Source organism: Talpa occidentalis, unplaced genomic scaffold (assembly GCF_014898055.3).
Source record: "Talpa occidentalis isolate TD23 unplaced genomic scaffold, MPIMG_talOcc4v2.1 talOcc4.11, whole genome shotgun sequence".
Taxonomy (NCBI): Eukaryota; Metazoa; Chordata; class Mammalia; order Eulipotyphla; family Talpidae; genus Talpa; species Talpa occidentalis.
The window spans coordinates 91833764-91855348 of NW_023601104.1; the positions used below are offsets into that span (position 1 = coordinate 91833764).

The 21585-nt window shown below is 47.0% G+C and overlaps 1 long non-coding RNA gene across 2 annotated transcripts; it reads right to left on the bottom strand.

Annotated features, from left to right (window-relative positions):
* Positions 1 to 3632: 3632 nt before the first annotated feature.
* Positions 3633 to 19488, bottom strand: LOC119238327 (uncharacterized). Of its 2 annotated transcripts, XR_005123543.2 has the most exons (4): positions 19394 to 19488; positions 10930 to 11055; positions 4014 to 4203; positions 3633 to 3839 (listed from the first exon to the last, which is right to left on the bottom strand). It is a non-coding gene; the product is annotated as an uncharacterized LOC119238327 (long non-coding RNA). The 2 variants fall into 2 exon arrangements; XR_005123544.2 differs by lacking the exon at positions 10930 to 11055.
* Positions 19489 to 21585: the final 2097 nt, after the last annotated feature.

The window sequence follows — 21585 nt, forward strand, 5'->3', positions numbered from 1 at the left end:
CAGAACACAGTAGCCTAAGCACATTTCTTAGGGATGGAGAGCTAGCAGAACTGCAAACAGAAACAGTTGAAAGTCATTGCTCCTAAGACACAAGACAGAATCCAAGACGGAGAGGGATGAAGGTCTGTTTTTAACTATAGGCCCTTCTGTACAATTTTATTTTTCTAACCAGATGCAGGTAGTTCTTTGATGAAATATCTGTAAAGTTTTTCAAAAGTCAGGTCTGTCTGCGTCCACGCTGCCTCCCAGAGACACAGCGGAGCAGGCCGATTTGGAGCCTTTGCTTTCTCCAGGGGAGGCAGGCACAGCAGTGAGTGCCTGGCCTTGGTTTGACATGCAGTGCCTGGCCCATCCATTCAAAGGTGGGAAACTGGCCAAGTCTTTCATGTCCTGCCTCAAATGGACAGGTGCCCAGGCCCTAAGAGTAGGGGGAAATACCAGCCCCCACACTGCGCCTCTCCATTTCCACTGAGAGCTGCTGAATTTGCCATCACAGAGGGTAGGAGAGCCCTTCTGTATATCTGGGCCCCTCGCAAATGTTGATCTCTATGATTGAACTCCGAACAGAAGGGCGTGATGCCTAGAGACCCGCAAGCTGGCTGGCAGGGAAAGACGTGTTTGTCAGGGGTGAGGGCTTCCTTGAAGGCTAGCTGGACCTGTGGGTAACATCGGAGGGGGTCATTGGTCAGATCTTGACCCCTCTTATTACTAAAAAAAAAAAAAATTCAAGATTTACAAGTGTAATATAACTATAGTACAGAAAGTTAGGAAAATTAAGAAAAGTTGGGGTCTCCCTGGTGGCGCAAGGGGATAAGCACAGCTCTATGAAGCTATCCACAGCCTCTACAACAGGAGTCCGATCCCCAGCCAGGTAGGCAGCAACCCACATGGCACAGCAGACCTTTCCTGTCTCGCCCACTGCTCCCCTCAGCAGTGTATTTCAGTCAGTCTGCCTGTTCTGCTCCCCACTCTGTCTCTGGTGAATCCGCTCACTCCTAGCACCTCTAGATTGTACCCCAGTTTTTGTATGCATAAATAAATCTTTAAAAATATAAAATAAAATAAAGTTGGCCAAAAGTCCATCACCCTAACACAGTCATTATTTCCTAGTCACTTTTCTCTCACTTCATTCTCCTCTGCACTTATTTTTTTAATATAACTGCCATCACATGGTACATAAATGCTGACCCTTGCCTCTTCTGCTAAATTTATCTCATCAGGGCCTTCCCAGTGGTGCAGCAGGTTGAGCACTGTGCTGTGAGGCTCTCTGCAGATTCTGCAGCGCGGGTTCGATTCCTGGTTGGCCAGGGAGAAACCCACATGGCGCGGCAGACCTCTCCTGACTCGCCCGCTGCTCCCCTCAGCAGTGTCTTTGGCCTGTCTTCCTGTTCTGTTCCCCGCTCTGTCTCTGGTGAATTCTCTCACCCTCCTGCGCCTCTGACTGTACCCCAGTTCTGTATAAATAAATAAATCTTTTTAAAAAAAAAGAAAGAACAAATACAAAAGATAAGTTTATAAAAAAAAATAAATTTATCTCATCAGCATTTCACACATAGCTACCTAGGCATCGTAATTGTCCTTTTGAAGAGCTGTATCATGTGAGGTCACAGATTTTGACCCAGGACCTAATAATGCAGGACCCCAATGTGCAGTAAACAATTAATAGATTTTTTTTTTTAATAAATGGGGTGGGAGATTAGTCATACTTTGTATTACTATTGTCCTAAGGTGAGGAATTTGAATAATTTGTTTCCACTCATTCACTTATCCTGTTACTCTCCTGCATCTACTTCCTCAGTTTTTGCTTTTTTCATTCAATTTCCCCAACAAGCCCCTAAACTCTGCTCTTTGCCTGTGTCTCCCAAATCACAAGGACTCTCTCCTCCATTCATCATAAATCAGCCAGGTAGGTGTGGTGCAGGGCCCAGTACCCAGTATTTACAGGAGAAAAGTCAAACCACGCTGAGGGGGCTAGTGGGGAGAGCAGGGTCCCCCACGGACTTCAGAGCCAGTGTGTCCTGTCAACGCTGCTGTCACCATCAGGTACTGCATCCTGAAATAGTGGCCCAGACCTGCCAGTTATTGCATCTCAGTACTTACATTTTTCGGGTGAATTTAAACATTCAAACATCGTGAACATGAAACATAAACACTCAACCCATGGCATTTTAATGAGATTCACTGGGTTCAGCCAGTTCCATAACTTACGATTGTATAAAAGCTTTTCAACCCAGATCACTTCCATAGCTCTGGCCCATTACAGCCAAGACAAATTCTGTGTTTTCTGAGCACTTTAAAGGTTGGAGGGAATTATTCTGGGCAGATGGCTTTCACCCTACTGGGCTCATCTTGGCTTTGATTAGCTGAACCAGCAGTTTAACTGAGCCACTCAGAACCCCTAAAGAGAAGGTGATCGAGCAATACACCATGATCACTCACTCATCCTGAAAATGGGCCCCACGCGCCTTTGCCTTACTCACTATGCTTTTCAAATCCTGTCTACCCCGGCAGCTCTTAGATGCTTCCCAAGGAGCAAGGAAAGGCGTAGTATTCCCATCTGACAGAGGTGGAAACTGAGGTTTGCAAAGATATGGTCATTTGTGCAAGACCACAGGTCAAAGAACCAGTTGTCCAAAGTTCCTTCTATTAAACAGATTTAAATACAGACTGAGCTGCTGTAATCAAGAGTGCATAGATAGGTGGTCCTGGCCATTACATGACTCTGCTGGCCTCAACACACAGCTTCTTCCATTGCTGTGTCCCTAATGACCTCTCCAAGGCCCTCACCCCCTGCTGTGACAGGACCAATTCCATGGACATACCAGGAAGCAGGAGGGGCTGCATGGCCTGTACCCAGCTCAGGGACAGGAGTTCTACATCAAATGAAGGGGTACAGAAGTCAGTGGACAGGCAGCACACGCCAGCAAGTTCATCACAGGCAACCCACAGCTGGTGGGTGAGGGATCCCAGGGATCACTGAGTGTGTCGGCAGCTCTGATTGTCCTAGAGTTTGCTCCTTAGTCATGGCCAGGTGCTCCCTTTGAGACATCCGGACCACATCTGTGCCAGGGTTATGGTTATGGTGATGGTTGTGTCATATACCACGCTAACTGTTTATGGTCCATACTGTGCCAGGCTCAGGAAATAAAAAGAATGCATAGAAACTGGACTTACCCACTGGGAGCTTACATTTTAAGAGGTTCTAAACCAACCATAATAGGCTGGCCAGTACATACTGACCAGGGAGCAAAGTATGCAACCAACAGATGACCACAGCGCAAAACACAAACCGTGTCTACCAGGTGGTACCTTCCAAGGGACCAGCAGCCCTGGACTGGTCTTCAAACATGGTCCCTTTCCCACCCTCTGTTTCCCACCAGCTGCCCTGCGTACCTCCTCTACCCGCCCCAAACAGCTGACTGCATCCCCTCGAAACCTGCCTCTCGCTCACCCTGTCCTTTGGCTCTGCTCCTCCAGTTCCATGACAGTCCCTCCTCAAGACTTCCCTGAGCCTCCCAAACAAAACTCAGTGACTTTTCTCTCTATAATACCAATGTTCTTTTTTTTTCATTATGAATTTTTGAGGTGCAATGGACATATAAATATACTAGCTTTAGACATGCAACATCATTGACAAGTGTATGCACTGCAAGATGATCACCACATTTAGTTAAATTAACATCCATCCCCAAGTCATTAGGCCAAGAGACAATAAAGGACTGAATAAAGGACTGGACCTCAGGAATAAGGGAAATCCTTTCCCAGATGAGGCTGAGGGTGGAGTGGGTGTTCCAGAACGTAGTCATCCATGATTTACTCTAGGGTAGAGCTTGCAGACTCTGCAGAAATAGCAAACATGAATTTACTTCCTTTTCTTGACCACTGGTCTGGCTTACGCTGACGAGAGAACAAGGCGAGGTGTCTGGTGTCTGAGGATCATGATGTCATCTGCAGTTGATAAGTTCTGAGACCCTGGGAGGGCCCCCACCCCGCCCCAGCCTTGGTTCCCTCACCTGCTGAGGGGGTGTGCAGGGGATGCAGATGTCCTCTAAGGTCCCTTCCAGAGCTAACATTCTGAGTCCAGCCAGCCTTCAAGTTTCAAGGGCCTGGGCCCCTCTACCCGAGACTGCACCAAGAGCTTTTGTTTTCAAGGAATCCAGGGGGTGGGGGAGGCAGCCTCCCCTATTTCCACAGATGTTTATCCTGAAAGAAATGATGGGGTGTGTGCTGAAGGTGGGCAGCCCTGGGGACATGGCCGCTGCCGGACAGTGCTGCCTCTGTGACACCTCCACGTGGAGAAAGGTGACCAGGAGCTCGGGGTGAGAGTCCCTGTTTAACGGCTTTCCGTTTGTTTACCAAAAAAATATTGTTCCATCATAAAAATTCCCAAAATAGTTCCTTCCCTGGCCAGACTGACTGGCGGGCGCCCAGCTTGGGAGCCCAGCCTCACTGGAGACAGGCTCTCAGGGAGGCAAAGCAGCCGGGAAGGCCGGGCTGCCGTGAGGACCACCATCCTACACATCCTGTGGGGCAGGCGCAGGGGCGAGAGCCACAGAACTGGCTTCTGGGGGGCTCTGGATAGAGAGAGAGGCTTTTCCCCCGGAGGTTCAACTGGACTACTTTTAGCTAAAGGTGGGAGGGAAAGAGGAATCTCATCAGCTGGAGGTGGGACCAATGCTTTACCCCCTGCTGGAATGCCCCCTCCCCCCACAGGTATTTCAGCACCTTCTCATCCTACAGTTCTCAGCTTCAGCAACAGCTCTTCATGGAGCCCTTCTCTTACAGTCCTCTCCCCAAAATGACCCAAATTGGGGCTGAATCAACTTCTTCCTTTTCCCTTAGGAGAACTTACTTCCTATGGTTTGTACCTACAGATCTGAGTATCAGTCTTTCCCATAGTCCGTAAGTTTCTAGGGCAGAGAATATCCCTCAGGACTCGTCCCACATACATTGCACGTATTAGGTGCTCAATAAGTATCTTTCCTTCTACAGAATAATGTGATAACTTGTTGGAGGCCCAGAAAGGATGAATAACTTGTGAATGTCACACAGATCACAAGTTCCAGAGGTAGCGCTGGTGAACTCAGGCCTCCTCACTCCAACCCCAGCTCCTAACGCCACTGTCCTGCTCCACATAAGCAGCAGAGCTGGACAAGCCACTAAATGAGAGGGTGCTGAGCAGCTGTCATTGTGTCTTCTCTGTCCCTTTCCTCCTGTCCCCATGTCAGGGAGGAAGGGAGGGCTGATAGGTCGCTCCCAGAAAGACTAGAAACTTCTACCAGGTGCTTCATACCTAAAAGGTGTTCAGGACCTCCCTGGTGGCGCAGGGTTAAGCATAGCACTGTGAAGCTATCCGCAGCCTCTGCAACACGAGTTCGATCCCCAGCCAGCCAGGGAGCTACCCACATGGTGCAGCAGACCTCTCCTGACTTGCCCGCTGCTCCCCTCAGCAGTGTACTTCAGTCAGTCTGCCTGTTCTGTTCCCCACTCTGTCTCTGGTGAATCCTCTCATCACCACCCTCCACCTCTGACCTGTACCCCAGTTCTCATATGCATAAATGTTTAAAAAAATAAAAGGTGTTCAATATGCATTGGGTAGTGGGGGAATGTTCTCTCTGCCTGGGACCTCGGACATACCTCTAGTAGGGCCCTCCTTGGGAATGATGGAGAGAGGGAGAAGTGTACCTCAAAATGATTCCACTCCATCCTCCAACCTATCCTTCCTCTTGCCTCCCACCCCAACCTAATCAGATTAGGACCCAAATAGGAAAATGACCCACAGTTAAGAGTTGTCCTCACAGAAGACTTGCTGCAGCAGCCGAGGGCTGGGTTTCCAAGCAAAGGCAGGCAGGCACACTAATGACCTCTTAAAAGGCCAGGTTTTATACCCAGATCTACCTCATTCCTACCACCCCTGCCCTTAAGACATTCTTCTTTGAAATAGGAATAAATCCACCTTAGCATTTCATCAACTAAATTGAATTAACTAAAGGGCTCCCTAGTGGCACAAGGGGTTAAGACGCAGCCTGTGAAGCTGTCTGCAGCCTCTGTAGCACAAGTTCGATCCCTGGCCAGGGAGCAATCCACATGGCGCAGCAGACCTCTCCTGTCTCGCCCGCTGCTCCCCTCAGCAGTGTATTTCAGTTGCTCTGCTTGTTCTGTTCCCCACTCTGTTTCTGGTGAATCCTCTCACCCCCCCCCACACCTCTGGCCTGCACCCCAGCTCTTGTAAAAAAAAAAATTGAATTAACTAAGTACCTCTACCTTAGAATAAAATGCTAATTTTGTCAAGCTACAAAATGTATTTAAATTAAAAATAATGGCTTGCCTCACAAACCCAGCTTTAAGACAACCTTCCACACCATGTCCTGGGGCAGGCGTGGAAGGGGAACAATTTGAAGAGTGAAGATGTTAGGTCACTCCACTCAATGAGTATAGATCCCACAAAATGAAGAACAAGATGACAGCTAATCCCTCAGCTGGTTTCAGTTCCCACCAAGCTTAGTACCACTTGGCGCCTTCAGTGACTCCTTGTGTATAAAGATATGTATCTCCTCATACATCTTAGCTCTTAAATGCAAGGCAAGCACTTTGTGATACAAAGAGCCACATACATCCTATATTAATAGGGAGGTTATCTTCAAGGGCAATTTTACTGGACATGATTTTCTCCTTTACACACTAACTTTAGAACCCGACGCCCCACTTCACAAGAACCACATTGTCATTCATATCCATTGTGGGAAACCAGCTCGTAGAGCCAAACAAAAAGACAACAATCCGCAGGAGTCCACCACTCAGAGAAAATCACTATGTTTTTCTGAGGGGCTTTTTTCTTAAGTCAAGTGTATACAAATTAGTATTTTTATAGCTGCATCTCATTAAAGGGAAAACCAGGAAGAAGCACCTGGTAGAAGTATTGAGTTTTCTTGGGACCAACATGTAGGCCCTTCCTTCCTCCCAGACACCGGGACAGAAAAGACACAATGACAGCTGCTTAGCACCCTGCTCATGTGGAACAGGACAGTGGCATTAGGAGCTGGGGTTGGAGTGAGGAGGGCCTGAGTTCAAATACTACCTCTAGAACTTGTGAGCTGCGTTTTGTGATTTTTTTTTTTTCAGTCTTTTTAAGACTACAACTGACTTGATTCTTTCCTTCTCCAACTTCCCTCCATACTCTGGGCCAATTTTCTGCAAGGTTAATATTTATGCCACAAAAATCTCCTTGGTATCCTTGATTCTAAGCAGGTGAGAGTCAAACTCACTTCCAGTGGAAAAGGGACCGACAGAATGAGGACCGGTCTTTTCCTTTTTCCAAATTTGGCCTGTAGTTCATCCCACAGGGAACAGTCCCAGGAAGACTGAATGGCTTCCATAAATCACACCTATGCTCTGCCCACCCCTGAGCTGCACCAACACTTGTACCATCTGGTACAAGGGAGACTCATCACCATTCCTTCTGGAGGCCAGTGACGTAGGAAAAAACAAAGACACTAGGAGATATTTAGAAAATAAACACCCTTCTTTGCCCCATTCAAACCATTTCGCTCCTAGATTTTTCCTTTTCCCAGTTGAGAAGAAAGAGATAATTTGAAGAGCAACAAGGTTGAGTGTTGAGTGCTGACTAGGAAAAAATATGTAAGTTTAATACAGTGTATTTTACAAGGGCCTGGTTCCATTTCGTTTTGCTTTCTTCAATCCCTGTTGTTGGCGAATCTAGTCCAAGATTGGCTGAGGACTTGCAAAATCAGTGGTTTTGATTAATTATTTGGACTTTGATCTTTGGATAGGTACACACATGAAATTAACCTTAAAAAGAAAACTGTGCCGCTTAGATGAGAGAAATCACCAGCTTCTTGCTCCCCTAAGCGTAGAGGCACTTCTATACCATGGCCAAATGGACTACTAAGGAATTTGATAATTACCTTTCCAGTTAGAATGGCACATATTCACTGCTCAGATTCAAGAATTTGTTTTAAAATGCAACTATAAATAGTACAGGTACTTCCAGAGTTTCTAACATCAGTCTTGCAAATTTCCTGTACTTATGAATAGCCTGTTGTTCAAGCCACCCAACCAGTCAGCAAATGAACTCTTGTGAGCGAGCACCCCTTTGCCACTACTGTGTTTATTTAACCACCTAGTTCTAGCTCTTCAAATAATTTAAGATGACCTAAAAAAATACATGCAATATATTGAAAGAAAAACAATAGGTAAATAAGGAAATAAAGAAAAGGGGGAAACAAGAAAGAAAAAAGTAAGATGTGTAAGGGTGAAATTTCAGTTCTGCAGTTTGAGAGGGTCTGTATACTTGCTCAGATGGCCTCCAATTTGAATATGAACTTCCTAATACATGAGGTAAAATGGAAAAAAAAAAAAGAGACATGGTCAGTTATATAATTTATAGTGTCTGCAAAATAAAAGCCAGGTGTTTAGGTGAAAAATAACTCTTCCTGTAACGAAGACCTAAGACAAATTTCTTCCATTGATTCTCATTTAAAGAAAAACCAACAATATTCTTACCATAATGTGACAAGGAGTTCCATAACCTTGTCTCTTAAAACATCCTCAATATAGGCTGACAGCTTATTAACAAAGTTAAGTTTGTTTAAAAGCATTTCCAGTGAAGACTAAAAATACTATGGTTCAGATTCAGAGCAAGTGTGATTTAAGGAGAGATTCTAAGAACTAAAAGAACAGATTGTATCACCTCCAGACAACCCTCATCCACCTTTATTTCTCTAAACCAAGCATTTTCACTTAGGGCAAAATAAGTTGATGGGTGCTTTCTCCCTACTCAGCACTGTGATGCCTGCTCACTCTACCTGGATTCACTTGATCTGAGCAAGGGTGGGGCCAATGTTCTCATCCCCATCACCCCCTTTCTTCTTTCATGGGGAAGACTCAAATTTGTCAAGCTCTCTCCTTTTCATCTTTTGTTTTTCAAGGTTTAGTTGGGCCCACCACAGATAGTTCTTCCTTATAGATATTACAGGTAAGTGGAGTTTGTGCCCCAATTGAAATGTTCTAAGTCCTCTCTTTTGTCCCAGTCCCTACTTCTTCCCTTTGGGGTGCTCACTAATCCTTCTATTCACCTAACCCCTAGTCCTCTTCCATTCCTCAAATGTATGGGGTTGACCAGATGCCCAGAAGAGTTGTAGAGCTAATGTTTGTAGGGTTGTTCTGGGTTCTGGCTGAGCCTAGCTTCCTGAAGGGCATCAGGGAAAGCGCACCACTCCCACTGGCTAGGCTATTTCTTACATGAGGACACGTGGGGCTGGGTTGCACCAAATGGTGGTGACATGTTGATTTGGAGTGACTCTCACATAAGAACACAAGGAAAGCTCAGGGTTCTAGACTATCAAGGACCACCACTGACTACTGGGCTTAAGCTGGGTGGGTGGGCCTGTGCATCAGCTCTCTCCTGGGCCCCTTCCCCAAAAAAAATATCAGTGCCAGGGATCCACACACCCTAAAGCATCCCAGTTCATAGACACAATATCTTTGTCTGCTTTTTTTCTGTCTTACTTAGTGATCTCAACATGAAAAATGTTGCTCCCTTCTTTTACTTTATTCCCTTTGTCAGCAAAAATCAAAGCCCTAATCACATCTGAGCAACTTAAACAGTGGGGCCAGTGACACCTTAGAGAAGGCAAAGCCAGAAATATAAAAGTCAAATTAACCTTGCTCAAGAACTAGGATCCCAAACCCAAAGCCCCCAAAATATCCAAAGTTCACATCCAAATTCTCACAAAACGTTCATCTACATCCTCTTCCAATAAACCTGCTCACACCTAACCACCAACATTCATGATAATTTTTAAAAATTCTTATTTGGTTTTACAGTTCTTTAATTTAAGCATTGATGGCAAAAAATGTTATGCTTCATGCTTGTATTAATTCCAAATGGGCAGTATTTCAAGTATATATGAAGTTAAACAAGTTTCAAGGATTAACTAAACCATATGGCCATATATAATGTTGTTTTATGGGAAAATGTATTCCCAGTTCCCATAACCACTTTATGATTGAACTTCTGGTGTAGAAAGTTGGGAACTTCCTATCTAATGTCACCTATACATGCAAAAAGCAAGAATTGCAAACATTGACCACCACTGACATTGAATAATATCTGAGCATCTAAAAGACAGATTCTTCCAGAAATTAATTTTTCCAGAAATCCATTGGAGATATTGGTGCCACAAAAACTATTATAACAAAAATCCCTTTATAGTGTACACACATGTCCACTGATAGACATGATACTCCAGAGTTTCCAAGGTGTGAGAATTAGATGGGGTACACAGCATCATTCAGTACAATAGGACCAGTTTTTGTTACACTGAGATTTGCACAGAGGAGTGTGGGAAGAGAAGATCATCATGTCCCTCTGGGAAAGTGACACCAGTATTGGGGACAGTCGTATGGCCAGTGTAGGGCAAGTGATTATCAGGCTTTTCTGCCCTCCTGCCATTAGCATTGATAATGGAGCCCTGCAGTCCTACATGCATGCCTGATGGTGGGCACCCGGAGTGGGGTGTGGGCATGCTGAGGTGGACACACCTGGGCTGAGACAGGGTTTATAAGGGCAGCGTCATGGGGAATCAGTAGAGAAGAGAGCAGAGTGAGAACGAGAGAAAGAAGAGCAAGAAGAGAGCAGAGAGAGCGCCAGAGAGCCCAGAGTGAAGACTTGCTGGGGGCTGGGAGATTGGTGGGCACCCCTGCCTGCCATGTACCTGGTAAAAGCTCAATTAAAGCCTGAGAAAGCCACCGAGGGCTCCAGGTCTCCCCTTTACCAGTCTGCTCGGATCCTGCTCTGTGCCCTTCCTGCTGCTACAGCCAGGCTAATGGGAATATTTAACCCTTACCAAAAAAGATTTCTCATACTTTTCATCATAAAAATGTAGACGTGTATCTGTATGGAATTACCTTACTCTTGAAGAGCTGAGTATTACATGGGGGTGGAAGAGCCGTGAATCTTTAATTCCAGACGAGCTCTTCGCCTGACCGTGCGAGGGTAGGTTACTGCACCTGTCTGAGGCTCAGTGGCTGCTCCTGTGAAAGGGCAGAGGGAGGCCAGATTCACATCCCCGCCGAATGTCCAGGGTCTTCTCTTCACCAATCCCAAGTCATATTCAAGGTTGTGACGTGGCTGTCACCATGTCCTGGAGCACCAGGCCCGAGGCTGGAAACCTCTGACCAGTTTCCCTTAGTAAGAGCGAAGGCTTTCACCACGCTCACCTCCCTCTTCTTTCTCCAGACATTTGGTGGCCTCCTGTGTACACAAACTCGCAGAGCTTCGTGCTGCTGAGTATAAACAGACTGATGTTCGTGCCCTGAAACTACGAGGGAACAGCTGATGGTATCATAACAAAAGGCAGAAACTCCAGGAAGCTTCTCCAAACCACATAGCAAACTCACCAAGCAAAGTCCACCCCACTGCAGGAGGAGCTGGGGTGTTTACAGAGGTGATTCTTTTCTCACCTGCCAGCTCAGTACCCCTGGAGGCCCAGCCAGCCAGCCTGAAGCAAGGGTGAGGATGGATTTTTTTCCTCCAACTTCCTCCCTCTTGGAGCAGCTAGCCCTGGGCGGCCCCTGAGAATGTTTGCCGGCTGCAGCCTTGGCCACACAACAGTCGGAAAAAGCCCCTCCTAAATCCTAGTGTTCAGAGCACGGAAATGCAGCCTCCAGAATTAAATAGCAGCAAGGAGAGCTGGGAGGGTGAGGAGGAGTTTAATGTCTGGGGTGAGGGTCTTCTGGATGGTTGAGTTAACATTTTTCCAATTCTAACACGTTATGGTTGTGTTTCTGCCACATCCATCTAGAGGCTAAGCCAAGAAACACCAAGAATATAGATCCAGGCCTGCACCATGGGTTGATCAATTATCCTGCCACTGGATTATAAGCTTCAAGAAGGCCAGGGCTTTGTCTCTTTTGCTCACTGCTGTGGGCATAGCTCATATTCAGGAGGTCCTAGATAAATATTTTGCTGGGTGCTTGGTAAATTAACCAAAAAGCAGGCAGCCTTTGTGTGAGAGGATGTTTATTTTAAGCAAACAGTGAATGCCCAGGGGAGACTGCCGAGGAAAGAGGGGCACACCGCCTGGCAGGTCAGTCTTGTGGGCTTTCACCTCAAACATCTTGTCAGTCACTCTCAGGTACTGTTTGCCCCCAAAGTTTGAAACACATTATATATAGGGGGACAGGCTAATCCTTTTTGGGTGTGAGACGCGGTAAAACTCCCCGTTTGTCTAAACAGGCTGAGTCGAGGGGAGGAGCCCCTCATTAGCCAAGAGCTGGGTCTTGACTCCAGATCTCCTTGGGCCAAAACCCTCATTCTCTCCAAGGCAGCAGCATGAGTGAAAGAGAAGACTCAAAAGCTTCTCTTATTAGCTCTAAGGCCCCTCCCCACCGCCCCCACCGGCCCTATCCTGAGATCTTCCTTCCCAAGGTCTGCAAGCACCAGGGGCCTGAAATCCCTGTAGATCTTCCTTGGATGGCTCTCTCCTTTTGTTAATTTCTTTGGTCAAATGTTCTTCCACTGAGCTATGCCCACTTTTGCTAATTTCTGAAAGAAAGTTCTGGGAGCTGTGATTGCCCTGTACTCCCAAGGACTTTCACACCAAAGGAGGTGTAAAGGTGCTAGAATCAGATGGTGCCATTAATAGCAGCCACAGAGAGTTAGCACAGGCCTGAATGCTTGGCCTTGTGAATTTCACAGCCGGTTAACTTTGATGGTCTATCCTTAGGCCTTCTTACACCCTAGTCTGCCCGAAGGATGCAGAAAAGGGGGTGGCAGGACATCATCACTTCATTACCTGCTGAAGTTGGTTCTAGGGCCCAGCCTGGGCAAACTATGGGCTTTTGAGGATTTAATGAGATAATACACAGAGAGTTAGCACAGGGTCTGGGAAACAGGCATGCATTTACCAAATATTTATGGGCAGTTGCTGTGTGTCAAGCACTGTCTAGGCACTATACATACAATGCTGAGCAAAACAGAATCCTATTCCTCTGGCAGGAGGAAGATTAAATAGTAAACAATATATATCATCATAAGCTATGTAACAAAACCAAGTAGGGGAGGGGAACAAAAGGCTTCCATTTAGGCTGGAGTATCAGGCAAAGTCTCCCTGAAGAGGTCACAGAGCAATTGTCACAGCAATCCAGAAGTAAGAGGTAAGAGTCCAAAGTAGAATGCTCTCAAGGACTTGTGGCTGTCTGTTAACCCAGAGGTGATGGGGAGGGGAGGAGAAGGTGACCTTTTTAGAAGCCCTTCCTCCCCAGTCTGCTGCAGTCATTCCTGGTTGTCCTGCAGCACTGCCTGTAACGTTTCCAGCTACTTCAAGCCAACCTAGCAGTCCCGTATGTGTCAGGGGGAGGGGCTCCTCCCTCCATAGACAGTGTCACCTACCTGCCACCTCAGTTTTCCTAGGGTGATCAATCTTTGGAACTCTAAAAACCAAGCCACTTACTGACACATGCCCTTGGGTAGAAAAGTAATGGGACCTCTGTGAGCCTGTTTTCTCTTCTCCAATGTGGACATTAGTGACAGGGCATGCCACAGGTGGCCATAAGGATAACAAAATGTGATAATCTAGGAAAGCATTTGGCATTATTGTCCCCCAAATGTTTGTTGCAGACCCCAAGCTACATACTTTCTCTCTCTGTTTACTAGACCCTTGGCCTTTTAACTCCTCTGAGCCAAGGTGACTGTAACTGCGAGCCTCCCAAAACCTGGGAGCCAAAGAACACTAATAGTACATTCCTGTATGAGAACATGAAAACATATTGGTAAACTCAGTGGAGATCCTTGACCTTCTAGAAAAGCATTGACTTTTAGGAGCTCCTGTTTTTCCACCTAGCACTACTCATACTATTTTCAGAAATAATTCCTAATTTTCCCCAACAATCAGCTCTCTTCTAATTCCCTGCAGCCGTGGGCATGTCTGCTTGCTTTCAGTTAACAGATGGAAAATTGCAGCTAGGACTCTGTCTTACTGGTGACGCCAGAGGCCACTGCCTCCTTCCCCAGTGTGAAATGAGTTGTCTCATAATAATATAGTTAATGGCTACCCTGTCACAATCTAAAATCTCAGTGGCTCCACACAGTATAAGTTAAATTCTCACTCTGGTTCTAGATCAGTGAGAAACTAAGTAAGGGTGAGGAACTCTGCTCCACAGAGTCATCCAGGGACCCAAGCTACTCTAGTGGCTCTGTCATCACCTAAGGCCTTGGAGTCCTCTGCTACATCCTCAGCATCAACCAGCAAATGAAAGACACGAAAGAGTGTGATAGTTCACAGGGACGGTTTTAGGGATCAGGCCTAGAGGTGGCGTATGGAACTTTCACCCATATGTCACAGGTCAAAACTAGTCATATGTCCCTACTAACTGTAAGAGAGTCTGGTACCCCTCCAAATTATGTGGCAGGGGTGCCTTAACCAATACCAAATGCCTCATTAAGTTGCACACCCTGAATAATTTCAGCCTTTTGTCAACCAAGCGGCCCACTAGGTATAAGTTCAATGACATTGACCCCTACTTTGTTAGCCTTTATTCACTCAACAAATACCTACTGTGCATTTCTCATGCACCAGTCACTGTGCTATATACCAGAGACCCTTACCATTCTTAAGCCCCAACTACTGATTGTTCCCTATTTCCCTGTGCATCCTGTATGCTGACTCCAAGTTATTTAATCTTAGTAGAAAAACAAAACATATTCTGCCAGCTCTGGCTCACAAAATTCTTTAATGGTTCTTCATTGCCTATAAAATGCAATTCGGTAGAATAAATATTGTTTTAGTACCTTCTATGTACCAGATTGGATTCTGGGACCACCACAGTGAACAAGCAGAATCCTTCACCTCCAGAAACCTGCTGCCCAACTCTAGGTGGAGGCAGAGATATAGCAGTCAGGAAAACAAAACAGTCCCAATCTTTTGTCCAAGAGAAGCTGACATCCAGTGAAGAGGGGTGTAGTGGCAGGACGGGCTCAGAGCAGGATCTCTATGACCCGAGCAGATGGAGTAAGGAGAAGTCCTGGAGCCCTCGGTGGCTTTTGCAGGCTTTTATTGGGATTTACCAGGCACACAGCAGGCAGGAGTGCTGGGGGGCCGGGAGGCTGGCAGGCCTCATAGCCCCCAGCAAGTCTTCACTCTTTCTAGGCTCTCCGGTATTCTCTCGCGTTCTCTCTGCTTCTCTCGTGGTTCTGCTGGCATCCCGGTGACACCACCCTTATAAGCTCAGTCTCTCAGCCCAGGTGTACCCACTTACGCATGCCCACACCCTACTCTAGGTGTCCGCCATCAGGCATGCATCAGGACTGCAGGGATCCATCATCAATCCTAATGGCGGGAGGACAGAAAATCCTGATATTTTTCACTTACCCTACAAGGGGAGTTCTGCCTACACAGTATTTATCCCCCCTTATTCTAGTGACATCACCCTGTTCTTAGTTTGAATTACCCCAAAATAGACCCTAAGACGTAGATTCAAGTGTGAGTAGTTTACTTAAAAGGTGATTCCCAGGAAACACAAGCAGGGAAGTAGAAAAGTGGCTGGGGAGGGAAGGAAATCAATAAACAGCTCGTTACATTCAGGTGACTATGCTGGGTGACTGGAGCTTCCACTGGGAAACTCTGAGAAGCACTACAGACCTTGAGCCTTGGAGCTCTCCCAGCCAAGACGCAAGAGAGTAGAGGTGTTTATACACCAGCATTGGTTGAGGATGGCTCCTAGGAGGTGTCAGTTCCCTGGCGCTTCTGGTCTTCTTGAATGTGTGCAGGCGGGCTCCAGTGGGCAGACAAGCCCGCAGAAAAAGATATGCAGGCGTTAACAGTTGGAAGTTGAGGGCCTCCCTGGTGGCACAGGGGATTGAGTGCAGCACTCTGAGGCTCCCGGCTGGCCGGGGAGCTGCCCACATGGCACGACAGACCTCTCCTGTCTGCTCCCCTCAGCCGTGTATATAAAAAAAAAGAGTTGGAAATTGAGTCAGCATCCAACAAGATGGGGAGGGCCAAGAGAATAAGGAGGCACTGACAGTGCTGCTGTCGTGACCGTCCCTCCATGTGGCTGCAGGGAAGCTGAACTTGCTCTCTTGAGTCATATCCCAGACCTTGTCAGTGAGACACCTCAGACTCCTATAGGGTAAATGGTCAGGCTTTTATGCCATTGGCCTCTGTGGCTATCCCTTACGGCCTTGATCTTGTTAAGTAGAGGGCGTGGGTGTGAGGCACGTATGCCTGACTATGGACATCTGAGCATGGGCGTGCATGTGCAAGCGTGCACACCTGAGCCTAGAGGTCAGGGATATAAGGGTGGCATGATTCAGAGACCCTGTGGCGGAACAGCTATGAGAGGACAAGTGACAGCTGCAAGAAGAGACCGTGAGAGAACGCCAGAGAAAACCCAGAGAAAAGATTGTACAGAGATTCCCAGGGGGCTCAAGTTGCTGTCTCCCTGCTGGCTGGCTTCCCTGCCTACCAACCTGTGAAACTGATGCCAACAACTCCAAAATTCTCCTTCAAATCGCTGGAACCTATGGTGAAATTACCCAGCCTGGGATGGTGGCAAAACACTCCCACGGCCCTGGTCAGAGGTCTGGTGGGAGAAGAGGTGGTGGTTCACAACCTAGGCAAAGCCAATCTACGAGCCTGAGACCTGAGAATTCTGCTAGAAATATTGGGGAAGGGATATTGAGTTGAGATGATGTAAGCCTCAGATTGCCAGAAACCATGGCATGGAGAAAACCTGTTGGAAAACGAAACCAAAGCAGATGACTCCAGGGCTGAGACACAAGAGAGCCAGAGGGACAGAGAGGAGGAGGGAGGGAGAAAGAGAGAAAGAGAAACTAAATTGCAATGAAATCATCAGAATACTTGGAGCAAGGCATGTCACAAACTTATGGGCTATTTAGTCAAATGATAAATTCCCTTTGATCTAATTTTAATGTGACTTGGATGTATAGCACTTGAAACTAAAATAATCCTGACTAATACATGGAACAGTCAAGATTCTCCAACATAGGATCCCAGTTCAGCATCTATTGTCATCTTCTATAATTCTTCAACCCAAATCCTTCACAGCTTCCACACTTACACCCCATGCACCTCTTACTTCAAGCACCTCTTACTTCATTCCCATGCTCCTGGCCAGCTTCTCCCACTTCACTGCCCGTCTAAATCCCACCCATGGTTCAAGGCCTAGTTCCAGTCCCCCCTCCTCCAAAAAGCCATTTTGATCACTGCCCTTTGAACGCCTCACTGTTGCCTGTACTATTCATCTGGTGCTCCTCACAACAGGGCTATTTCTATACCAGTGGTGTGAGTACATTTCCCCCGTCCCCTCCAAGACAGAAGCCACGTGTGCGGCTGTTTTCATACCTCACAGGGTGGACGAGTGTTGTAGCATGTGAAACAATACCCGGTTGACTCAAATCTCCTTTTGAAAGTGCCTTAAAACTGAATACATAGTGGTGACAGTTGGGTTGGCTGTGTGAAAAACCTAGAACACAAGAGGTTCTTACTTCTCCATTTTGCTAACACCAACCAAGCATATTGCTGCAGAGGGAGGCCCGGGGGGGTGGATCTGCTCAGCCGCTGTGGGCTTCCTCTGGCTGACTTTCCCAGGGGTCCCAGACCTCAGCTCATGGACCTCTTGGGGCGGGTATCTGTCATTCCTAACTTCTCAAAAGGTTCTGCATCATCTCTGCACATTTTAAGGATATTGGCATTGAGTGCATGCGCGTATGTGCGTCAGCCTTCTCATCTCCGTTGCTGCTGAGTACAGACATGTGGCTTAGATTTTGCCACTTACATGCACCCACGTGAGACTTCGATTTGTAAGTGAGGAAACTGAAGGGGTGCAGGCATGGATTCTGTGGGTCCCACTGGTGGCAGGTGCACGGGTTTCTGGGGCAGGAAGCAGTGTGGCAGGGCCCTGCCTGCCGCAAAGAACCTGTCCTGTGGCTGGTGGTGGCAGCCGCTCCCTCCCAGCCCAATCCCGTGGCCTGGCTCTGGGAAGCTCAGCCCTGAGCGGCTCCTGCAGCTCTTGTGACAATGCCGTGAGCTTTGCCGTGACCCCTGCCATGACCCCAGACAACTCCTTCCTGCTCAAACCAGCTCGCATGAACACAGGATCAGCCTGCAACCGCGCACTCTCACCAGCACAGGCCTGCCATGCGCTTTCCCCGTGTCCCAGTCAGGAATTGATGTTATGTGACCTCACCTGGCTGATGGCCAGCTTCAGTCTCCAGAGGTCAAAATCCCCAGAACTTTGGGGTCTAGCTGTTCTCTCACTCTTGAAAAGAAAAGAAGGGGCTGAGCAGCAAGACCAAACAGCCCTGGAAAATCCACCTTGGTTCCTGGCATTCTAGAAATTTTTTCCCAGTCTGACTGGGGACTCTCCCATTCACTCCAAAGGTGACTTTCAGTCCTTTGGAAGGTTTCACTAAATAGATATAAAATCACTTTGCATCTCTGGAAGGTTCTTATGGCAGCAGAAATTCAAGATTAAAAAAAAAAAAAAAAAACCAACTCTCCCAGTGTGCGGCTGCCTCTGACTAACGGACCAAGTTCCTCTAGCCCAGGTTCCTCTTGTTGGTTTCTGACTCAGCTAATTTTCCCGGGCGGGGGACCTCCTGAAGGCCTTTCTCGGTTCCCCCGCCCCTGCCCCTGCATGGAGGGCCTAAATCATATTTTCCCCTGGATGCCTGGTAGCTTCCCAGTAAAATTTGGCCATGTATCTGCAAGGTCTGGGGGGCTAGAGCTGGGGTTACGGCTAGGATTCATCTTTCCTAAATGCCTTGGCTGTTCTGCCTGACCCTGAATTGTAAAGAAAACCTTTCCTTCCTCTGTTTCCCACTCTCTGCTCCAGCTGGCTCAGGACTAGGCCAAGAATTCCCCAATCAGCAAATCAGCAAATTGAGCTAGTTATCCAAATTTGACAGCCTCCCTTTGGGGTGCCACTGGGGACAAAGATAATGGGTCATGGGGATTCCCCGATGCTTCTAGTGCAAAAGCACAGGTATGCTGGGTTTATTTCTGTGTGGTCACCAAAGTCACTCCCCTATCACTCTCTAGCCATTCATCAGCAGGCATTTATTCCCTGGAGAAATTGCTCTGGACTGAAACCCTATACGAGGGTAGATTCAGGGTGGCTAGCCAGGATCTCTCATAAATAGGTTTTTGTGGACAAGTCCTGGCCAACAGCTTAAGGGGAAACAAGGTCCCACGAGGGCGCCATACCCCCACTGTCTGATCATGTGACCCTCTTGGCTCCATTACAAGGACGTCCTGTTCCTCTTGGAGTGATAGCCCTGTTGGGGAAGTGACTGTGTCATATCTGGGACAGGAAAAAAGCTATTTCAAGTCCCGAAGTAATCACTCACTTAGCGCAGCCTTTTCAGGAACCTGGACAGTGGAGATAGACCAACCTTGAGGCGGTAACCTGAAGCCCAAGTTGTTGTGGCTGGAAGGAGGAGAGGGGCAGGGCTGGCATGTCACCCCTCCATTGTGACATTTTTCTGGACAGCCATGAAGCGATGACATGTGGGGACCCATACACCTGCCCCCAAACCCCAAACCAAGCCCCAAACTCCCACACAGGCAGGGAGAAGGGGAACGTTCGGCCTTCACAGCATCCTTGGGTTTCAAAGCATATTAAACTACAGGATGGTGCCTGAGGGCTGTGAAGGTGCCTCTCTGGTTAGTGAGGTTCCCCTGTGTGAGAGATGTGAGGAGCCTCACCTGTGCATCTCTTTCCAGAATCCTGAGAGTCAGACCCAAAACCTACCATTTCTTCATCACAAGGCTAGACGGGGGGAAGAAGGGGTACATCCAGAAAGCTCAGGGTGGAAGGGGGAAGGACCTTAATCCAAGAGAGATCAAGTGTGCTTTTGGCATTATGCATTTGCCTGGGCTTGCCTATGGTCTTCACCACATGCTAATCGGCAAATAAGGTTCATGTTTATGTGTAAAAATTTTGTGTCATTGTGCATTGTCATTTTCCCCAAAAGCAGAGACTCGTTTTTTTGAGTCTCGGGATGATCGATTCTGAGTCTGGACTTGATGTCTCAACAATCAATCTGTTACTTTTCTTCATTTGCCTAATAAATAAGAGAGGCCATGAAAAGCAGAGGGTGATTTACCACAAATCTGTAGAACTCTGGGTTTACTTCCAGAACAATCTGGCCTCAGCCAAGTGGCTTCTCCATTATTAGTCAAGATCAATGAAAAATAACATCGCCTCTCAGAAATTCCATGGTAGCCACTGCATATTGAGGTTGAAGATGGAGGATACTTGGTGTCCTTGCTGCTCCTTTGCATTCTGTACCCCTGACAGACATCACTAATAAACCACTAACTCTATACCACAGACCCTGAAAAACATTCCCCACCTTGCATTCTAGGCAGCTACGACCAATATCTAGAAATCACATATGAGATCAACTTGTTATCCTTGCTCTAACCCACACTGGTCTGTGATACTTTCTAAATCAACGTGGAAGATTCAACGTAGTCTTTTAGTCACAGTGAACACATAAATTCAGAATTACAGATCTGAAAGGGACCTTAGAGATCAAGTGGTTTAAGTCAAAATACGAGATGCGCCTAGAACATCCTGCATTGCAGATAGAAACGCTGAAGTCCAGAGAGGTTAAGCAAGTCACGCAAGGTCAGAACCCTACTTAATGCCACTGAAGATGTTCTTGTGATTCAGAGATGACAAAGCACTTTTACTTGAAGCATTTCATATGATCCTTAAATCGTTTGTTCAATAAATACTGGATTGCTACTGTGTTCCATGCACTATGCTGCAGATTAGCAAATCAGCAGTTAATAAAGAAAAAGAAAAAGGTTTGATTCCTCCCTTAGAGTTGAGTAGGAGCCTTAAAATAATCCCATGACCTGGGCAGGACACACACTATTGTCCTCAGACTTCAGGTATTGGGGTGGAGGGTGGCAATTCAGAGAGGTTATGACACTGAAGAAAAATGGTAGTTCTGAAATTCATAAGATCTCTCAAGTCACCACTTTTGGAAAAGGCTTTTGCTGAGTGACATGTGGGACCCAGATTCCAGCTCCACCAGTCATTTCTTAATCAGTTCTCCATTCCCATTTCAGGATGTGCAAGTATAAAGGGAACCTTCCCAAATCTACCTCTATTCAGGAAACAGTGGTGAATTCTCCCAACCCTGCCCATGCTATATCAAAGGACTTTTTTTTTATTTGCAGGTCAGTGATCTCTCACCTGTAGCCCACACAGTGAAGTGAAAAGAACACAGGGAAGGGAGTGCAGAGTCTCAGATACTGATGGCTATAACCAACAATTTCACTTCAGACAGCTCACATCACCTCACTAGGCCTCAATTTCCCCTTCTATATGGGAACTGGGCTGAGTCATGAGTTCTCTAAGCTTCTTTCTCTCTGGCCAAGGAGGAGACAGGCTGCTGAATCACACTTTACCTTCTCCTTTGACCAGACGTTCTACGTGACAACCGCCTTGCAGCCTAGGCCCGCCAAGAAAGCAGCAGCGCCAGGAAAGGGAGGATGGTCTAGGTAAAGCCCAAAGTCCCGAGTT